General features: G+C 53.4%; 1 non-coding gene across 1 annotated transcript; it reads left to right on the top strand.

Moving 5' to 3' along the window:
• Nucleotides 1-7,359: 7,359 nt before the first annotated feature.
• LOC133065065 (U6 spliceosomal RNA) lies at nucleotides 7,360-7,466 on the top strand. Its single transcript, XR_009694825.1, has one exon. It is a non-coding gene; the product is annotated as a U6 spliceosomal RNA (small nuclear RNA).
• The last annotated feature ends 218 nt before the right edge of the window (nucleotides 7,467-7,684 follow it).

Here is a 7,684-nt window from a genome sequence, read left to right as displayed (position 1 = left end):
CCACCCCAGACCCGGCCCGGGGGCGTCTGACCGCAGCCCCAGGCGTGGGGCAGGAGCCCTCAGACTGGGGTCCGGCCACCTGGTCCCGGGGCCTGGGCTGGGGAGACCCCAGGAATCCCCCGCTTGCCTCCTCTTGCTCTCCACCCTACCCCCCACCCCTGCTGCACCACGCGCGCCCCCCAGCCCCCCTAGCTGGAACCAGAAGGTCTGACCCAAGTCCCAGTTCCCCTCGGGGCAGCCGGGCAGCCCCTGAGCCTCTGAGCCACGAGGTCCGTAACCGCTGAGTGCGGCGAGTCCTCTCCACCCCGGAGGGGCCTGCAAGAATGGAAGGTGGTTTCCACTGCCTGGCATGTGCGGGGCACCCTGGAGCACTCGTTTTACTCAGGCCAGAGAGGAGGTGAGGGATGGGCTGGGCGAGATGGGAGGAGATCTGGAACACACCCGGGGTTTTACTCCTCTTAGCCGGGAGAGGGCTGAGGACCGACTCCTGCCCTCGGTCATTCCGGGGTCTGTTCTAGGCACTGGGGAGTCGAGAGAGGTGCCCGAGGGTCTAAAGCCAGCTCTTTTCTGAGCTGCCGAGGGCTAATTTTCCGGGCCCGGGCCTGGGTCTGCAAACAACATGATTTCTGATAGATGCTTTCATCCAGTTGTCTTGCTCAAAAGCTTCCAGTGGCTCCCTGTGGCCCGTGGGGCAAAGCCTAGATTCCAGCCTGGCAGTGCAGACGGTCAGCAACGTGATTCCAGCTCCCGCCTCTGCTCCTCACCTCCCGCCCCCGGGGCACGGCTCATCCCCGTGGGCCCAGGTGTGCGCTCTAGCACCTGTGAGCCCACCTGTTCCTCCCGCTCAGCCCGTCTCTGCCAGGGAACTCTGCCGGGTCCGCTAGGGTCCGGCTTGAAACACCATCTCCTCTGAAAACCTTCCCGTGGCTTTCAGCAGCCCTGAGTTCTCGGGACTTGGTCATACCCTTCTTGGAGACTGGCCCCCACCTCCTCTCGGGACCCCTTTTCCCATTTGGACAGAAAGACCCAGGAGGCAGCCTCTGGGTCTCACCCCCGGCTCAGGGACTAGCGCCTGCTTGCCAGGTATGTGGTGCCAGTTACTGCCTGTTGGAAGACAGATCACTGAGTGGAGTCTTGTTCTGGCTTCAGCTTTAACGAGGCACAGAGCCGGGCACGTGGGGTGTGGTGGGCTGGGCCACAGTGGACTGGGAGCCAAGCCAGCCCTCTTGGCATTCTGGCTCGGTCACCAGTGTGACCTTGGACGGACCGCTTCTCCACCTCTCAGTTATTTTATCAGTGTCTGGGGAAATAAACCTGCCTTTCTGGACCGGCAGGTTAGAAGTTAGGTCAGGTGCCTAGACCCAGTGTGTACCTAACAGATCAAAGCTGGCATTACAGTTAATGTATTAAATTTTAACAAGGTTGCCTCGTGTCCAGCAACTGGTGAACGAATTGATAAAATGGAATGACCACACGGTGGACTATTGCTTGGAGGTACGAAGGAGTGAGGTATTGATACCTGCGACCACATGCGTGAACCTTGAAAACATGCAAAGTGAGGGAAGAGAGACCACGAATGTAGTATGACTTTCATTCAGACATGAAACGTCCAGAACAGGCACATCCTTAGAGGCTTCCCTGGGGGCTCAGCTGGTAAAGAATCTTCCTGCAATGCAGGAGACCTGGGTTTGATCCCTGGGTTGGGAAGATCCCCTGGAGAAGGGAAAGGCTACCCACGTCAGTATTCTGGCCTGGAGAATTCCATGGACTCTACAGTCCATGGGATCGCAAAGAGCCGGACATGACTGAGAGGCTTTCACAGAAGGGAAATGAGAACTCTTAGGGCTGGGCACGTGAGCTGCTTCTCACTGACTCATCTTCCCCGGAAATCACCCCTGACTCTGGATATAGGTGTTCTCTGCACTTCCTGAGAGATCCAGGCTCCTTAATTTTTTTTAGCAACAGCTTTATCGGGATAGAATGCATATACCGTACAATCCACCCACTTAAAGTGCACAGTGCGTTGGTTTCTGGTGTATTCAGAGTTGTACCACCGTCACCATTGTCAAGTTTAGAGCGTTTTTATCATCCTGGACACCCTTCTGTGAGTTCCCTGTCAGATGCGATCAACCGCCCTCTCCAACAAGGAAGCGGGCTCGCCGGGGGGTTCACGAGGGCTGGTTCCGCTCAGCCGCAGCTGGGCAGTGCCGCCCTGCTCTCTGCTGCCAGCCTCAGCATTCAGGGGCCGCTGCGGGTGGTGCCAGGCGGGGTCCTCTCTGGGGGGGGACAGTCCACCCGGAGGAAGAGGAGGGCGCCTGCTGCCCCCAGGACGGGGACAGTGTGAGTCAGGGGCTGCGTGTGACTGTCTGCTTTCACCACCAACTTGCGGATGAGGACTGTGAGGCTCTGACGGCAAGCTTCACCAGGACCATCCAACTAGTGCCTGGTGGAGCTGCTGCTGCAGCCGACGTCCCGGGACTCTCTGGGTGCTCCAGCGGCTGAGACTGTGCTCCCAGTGCAGGGGGCCGGGCTTCAACCCCTGACCAGGGAACGGGGGTCCCACACGCTGCAACGAAGACCGCGCATGCCGCTTCTGAGACCCGGTGCAGCCAAGTAGATAAAACAGATACTAAAAAAAATAAAACAACCCACATCTGTCTGCCTCCTAAGGTCACATTTCTTTTAGGTGTGACCTTTTCTTTACGTTCTTCCTTTTTTTTAATGCTGTTAGTTTATTTGCAAACATTATCCAGGACGAGTTTGATCCCTTTTTTTTAGAGGTTGCACCTCTCCATATGCTCCTCTTCCTATCTGTCTCATGGATTATTTGTTAAGCAGTTGGTGTCTCACTATCAAGAAAGGTGCTGGAAATCCAGACCCAAAGAACACAGTCGTCACAGCTAGTTGCCTCCACGTGCTCTCCACTGAACGTGGTATATTCTTCCCCGGACACTCCTCGTGGTGGCTCCTGTGGACCGCAGACGTTGAGAACCTCCGGCTGCCCTGAGCCCACCCAGCGCTGCTGGAAGCGCTGCGAAAGATGCGCAGACCGAAGCGGCTCACGCCACGCGCGCCTTGGCCTTTCCTTTCCGCTCTTGGCGTTCGTTCTCATGTAAGAAAGGCACAGCTGCTGTGAAGCAGGTCAGAGAATGAAGAGCCACGTGACGAGGAGCTATCGCTGTTCATTTCAGCACCAGAAGTGCCCGCGGTGAGCACGGGGCCTGGGTGCTCCCCGTGGTGCCGCTGCATGTGTGATGACGGAAATCGTCTCCCAAGCCCTCCTTCACGGCACCACGCCGCTGTCACAATCCTGACTGTAAACAGCCACCTACACCCCCGTCTGATGGCCGTGGCACAGTGACCTCCCCGCTCCGCCCTGCGTCTGGGACGATGTGCCTCTGTCTCTCCTGTCCCCCGGCGCTGCCTGGGCGGGCGTCTCAGATGGCGGAGACTCGGGAGAGGGGCGGAGGGCAGCAGGTCAGGGCTGTGAACAGTAGCAGCCGGAGGAGCCCCCGTGGGAGTTTCTGGGGGAACCCCATCACGGCTCTTAATCCTCTTCCCTTGGGCTCCCCTGGTTGCTCAGCAGGTAAAGAATCCGTCTGCAATGCGGGAGACTCGGGTTTGATCCCTGGGTTGGGAAGATCCTCTGGAGAAGGAACAGCTCCTCACTGCATATTCTGGCTTGGAGAATCTCATGGACTATATAATCCACGGGGTTGCAAAGAGTCAGACAGGCTGAGCGGCTTTCACTTATCTAGGGCTGACTGTTCTCTGGCCTGAAGGCGCTGGCTGGCTGCTTCACAGGGCGGTTGATCCTCTGCTAATTCAAAACCCGGGGTCCCTGCAAGCATGGCCCGGAGCTCCTCTCCGCCGATCCCTCGGCCTAGATGGTCCCCGAATGCATCGCGTGTGACTCGGGCACAGCCCCGAGTCCCTCCTTGAACCCTCTGCGGGAAGAACGCTCGCGTTCCGGCACCAAGCCCTCAGGCCCCCATCCAGACTCCGGCCCTCTGTTGGTGGTAAAGAGTTCCAGATGGGCCACATCTGACCACTCCTGGCCCGTTGCTGCCCACCACAGGGCTGACTCGCCGGGACCACGCTCAGGGCCATCTGCGTTCCCTTTCCCGAGTCCAGGGTCACCTTCCAAGCCTGAAGGTAGCCTCAAGCCGTTGGTGCAGGGGAAAGGCTCTGGGCGTCCCAGACATGGACCAGCTGTGTGACCTCAAAGCATCCCTTCATCCCTGGAGCCTCAGTTTCCTCACCTGTGATGGAGAAAATAAATGGCACAGGGCTGGTTGGAAAGACTGGAGCGGACTTCGGGGAATAAAACGTGGAGGCAGCCGGAGTCTCCAAGACCAGCTTCTGGCTCTCTCTCACCTGAGCTCTGGACTTGGTTCGGGATGCCTCGGTTTCTCCATCTGTAAACTGAGAACAACAATAGAATTGTATCTTGGGGTTGGGAGGATGAAGTGCAGTAATGACTTCAAGGCAGTTGGAACATGACACAAACTGCCTGGCTTCTGGCAGGCAAGCACCCGCATGCTATCGGTAGCTTCTGTGATTCCCTGGGGGGCGGACAGAGTGAGACCTCTAGGCCTGGGGGAGCCTGGAACGTCACTGCGTTGGTTCAGGGCAGAAACCAGCCTGCAAGCGTTTGCCCAAGCTCATTTCTATCCTCTTGCATTGTGTAGAATGGGAAAGCTTCAAGACAAAAAAAAAAACAACAACAAAAAACGACTTTCTAATTATCCCAAATCTTAAGCCAGTGAAAAATGTCAACCTTCATATTCGTCTTTTGCCCTACTCTTTGCTTCTGCTGTGGTCCTTGCAGGAAGTCTGTGGGCACAGAACTGTCAATCACCAGGGACTGGGTTGTGGATTCCTTCCGGGCCAGGGGTCAGGGATGGCTGGGGTCCAGGCAGGAGTGCAGACAGCCAGCCCTGCACCTTGTTCTCATGTCCTCAGGCTGTGTGTTCTTGAACGGGTCACAGCTTCTCACTGCTGCTGATGATAAAGAGGCTCCACGTGAAAAGCACTTGGCCCTGGCTCAAAGCAGGTCCTGGAGTAATTTTTATTGTTAATATATGCACAATATCGCATTAAAGGTCAAGTGCATGCTTTTGTTTTTTTCTCTTTATATATTTTATTGAAGCATGGTTTATTTACAGTGTTTCAGATGCTTAGCAAGGTGATTCAGTGATTCTTACACACATATATTATTTTTGAAATTATTTTCCATTAACGTGCATGCTTTAAAAGTGAAACAATTTTACTCTCCTTGCTTGGAATGCATTGCACCCAACCCATGGTTAAGTCCTACAGTTTCTCCAGCTTTCAGCTCCTATCTCCCTTCTTTCCTTTCCAGCCCGTTACCCTGTATGGATTTTCATTGCACCAGGCACTTGTCTAGCACAGAGCTTGTTACAGTTGCAGTTTAATGTACAGATTAAAAGAAAAATAATAATGCAAGACTTCCATTAGTCTGGGAACTCCAGGTAGGCAGTAATTGTATCTTTTTTTCCCCTAATGACAAAGTTATCTTTTTAAAGTAATTTTTAATAAATGCATCTGTTTTTGACTGTGCTGGGTCTTCCTCACTGTGCTTCAGTAGCTGAGGTGCGTGGGCTCAGTGGTTGCAGCTCGCAGGCTCTGGATCTCAGGCTCAGTAGTTATGGCCCACAGGCTTTTGCTCTGTGCCTTGTGGGGTCTTCCCAGACCAGGGGTCACTACTGTGTCCCCTGCATCAGCAGGCAGATTCTTAACCAGTGACCAACCAGGGAGGCCCAATGCCTGTGTCTTTTATTACTCTTGTATCCTCGGGGCTTTGCCCCCTCCCCACCTGGCACAGAGGACTTCCCTTCCGGTTCAGCCAGTAAAGAATCTGCCTGCAATGCGGGAGACCTGAGTTTGATCCCTGGGTTGGGAAGATCCCCTGGAGAAGGGAAAGGCTACCACACCAGTATTCTGGCCTAGTGAATTTCACTACCTGGCACAGAATTGTTGTCGTTCAATCGCTCAGTCGTGTCTGACTCTTTGCGCCTCCATGGACTGCAGCATGCCAGGCTTCCCTGTCCTTCACCATCTCCTGGAGCTTTCTCAGACTCATGTCCATTGAGTCAGTTTGATGCCGTCAGCCATCTCATCCTCTGTCGTCCCCTTCTCCTCCTGCCTTCAATCTTTCCCAGCATCAGGGGCTTTTCCAATGAGTCGGCTCTTTGTATCAGGTGGCCAAAGTTTGGAGCTTCAGCATCAGTCCTTCCAATGAACATCAGGACTGATTTCCTCTAGGATGGACTGGTTGGATCTCCTTGCAGTCCAGGGGATTCTTAAGAATCTTCTCCAACACCACAGTTTGAAGGCATCAGTTCTTCAGTGCTCAGCTTTCTTTATGGTCCAACCCTCACATCCATACATGACTACTGGAAATAACATAGCTTTGATTAGACAGACCTTTGCTGGCAAGATAACGTCTCTGCTTTTTAATATGCTGTCTAGGTTTGTTGTAGCTTTTCTTCCGAGGAGGTATACAATAGAGGTTCAAGAAATACTGGATATAAGAGACACAGGAGGAGAGAGAGACAGAGAGATGGAAGGAAGGAAGGGAGGGGAAGGAAAGAGGGAGGGAAGGAATGAATGACTGTTTGAAGGCAAGGGGACCTCTTTCGCTTCCACCACCATAAGATCTCCATTCACCATTGGCAAGGATTTGCTTGCGGAAAATGCAGGATGACTTGAGCAGGTTGGGGGTGTCGTGTTGGGGAAATGGATGAAATCATTGTATATTTTATGACAAGAAAGACTGAAGCATAAAAAACATAAAAATTTTCTCCTTGTGTTTGGCGCCCCCCGACCCCGCTAGTGAAGATATGTGTTGTGTGTAGGCATTAATCAGACCACCTGAGGAGACAACATTCCTTCTTAATCTCACAAAGGATCACAACTCCTTGGGCGATAACCTTCCTTCTTAAACTTGGTAGAGGTCCCAGGGACCTCTATATATGTAGATATATTCACTATATGTGTAGATCTGGATTGTGCAAGCTGTCACTGAAAGTGAAAGTGTTCATCACTCAGTCATGTCTGGACCACCTCCCACCTCCCCATCTCATCTTCTAACCAACCGCTGGCCGTCTGTCACCTGGACCCCCCCAACTCGGGGGGAAGGTACCGCTGGTAACTAGAGGGTGAGGGCATTGCTGCTAGACCCCAACCAGGCACAGGATAACCCCTCACAACGAAGAAGAATCCTGGTCCCAAGTGTCAAAAGTGCTCAGCTTGAGGTCAGGAGGGGCCAGATCAGAAAGACAGTATTTGTCAGAAGTACTTGACGGCCGGCTGTTGGTTAGAAGATGAGATGGAGTGCTTGGTTTGGCAGCACATATACTAAAATTGGAATGATACAGAGAAGATTAGCATGGCCCCTGCACAAGGATGACACGCAAATTCATGAAGCGTTCCATATTTTTAAAACCACTACAATATTGTAAAGTAATTAGCCTCCAACTAATTAAAATGAATGGAAAAAAAAAAAAAGAAGAAGATGAGATGGGGAGGTGGTCTGGGTGAAAGATGGTCGGCGGCTGGTTAGAAGATGAGATGGGTGGTCCAGGTGAAAGACAGCCAGCGGTTGGCTTGAAGATGAGATGGGGAGGTGGTCCAGGTGAAAGATGGTCAGTGGTTGGCT

The sequence above is a fragment of the Dama dama genome, chromosome 1 (genome assembly GCF_033118175.1).
Source record: "Dama dama isolate Ldn47 chromosome 1, ASM3311817v1, whole genome shotgun sequence".
Taxonomy (NCBI): Eukaryota; Metazoa; Chordata; class Mammalia; order Artiodactyla; family Cervidae; genus Dama; species Dama dama.
Note: the sequence above shows the minus strand (reverse complement) of the source record. Positions and strands in the feature narration are given on the sequence as shown.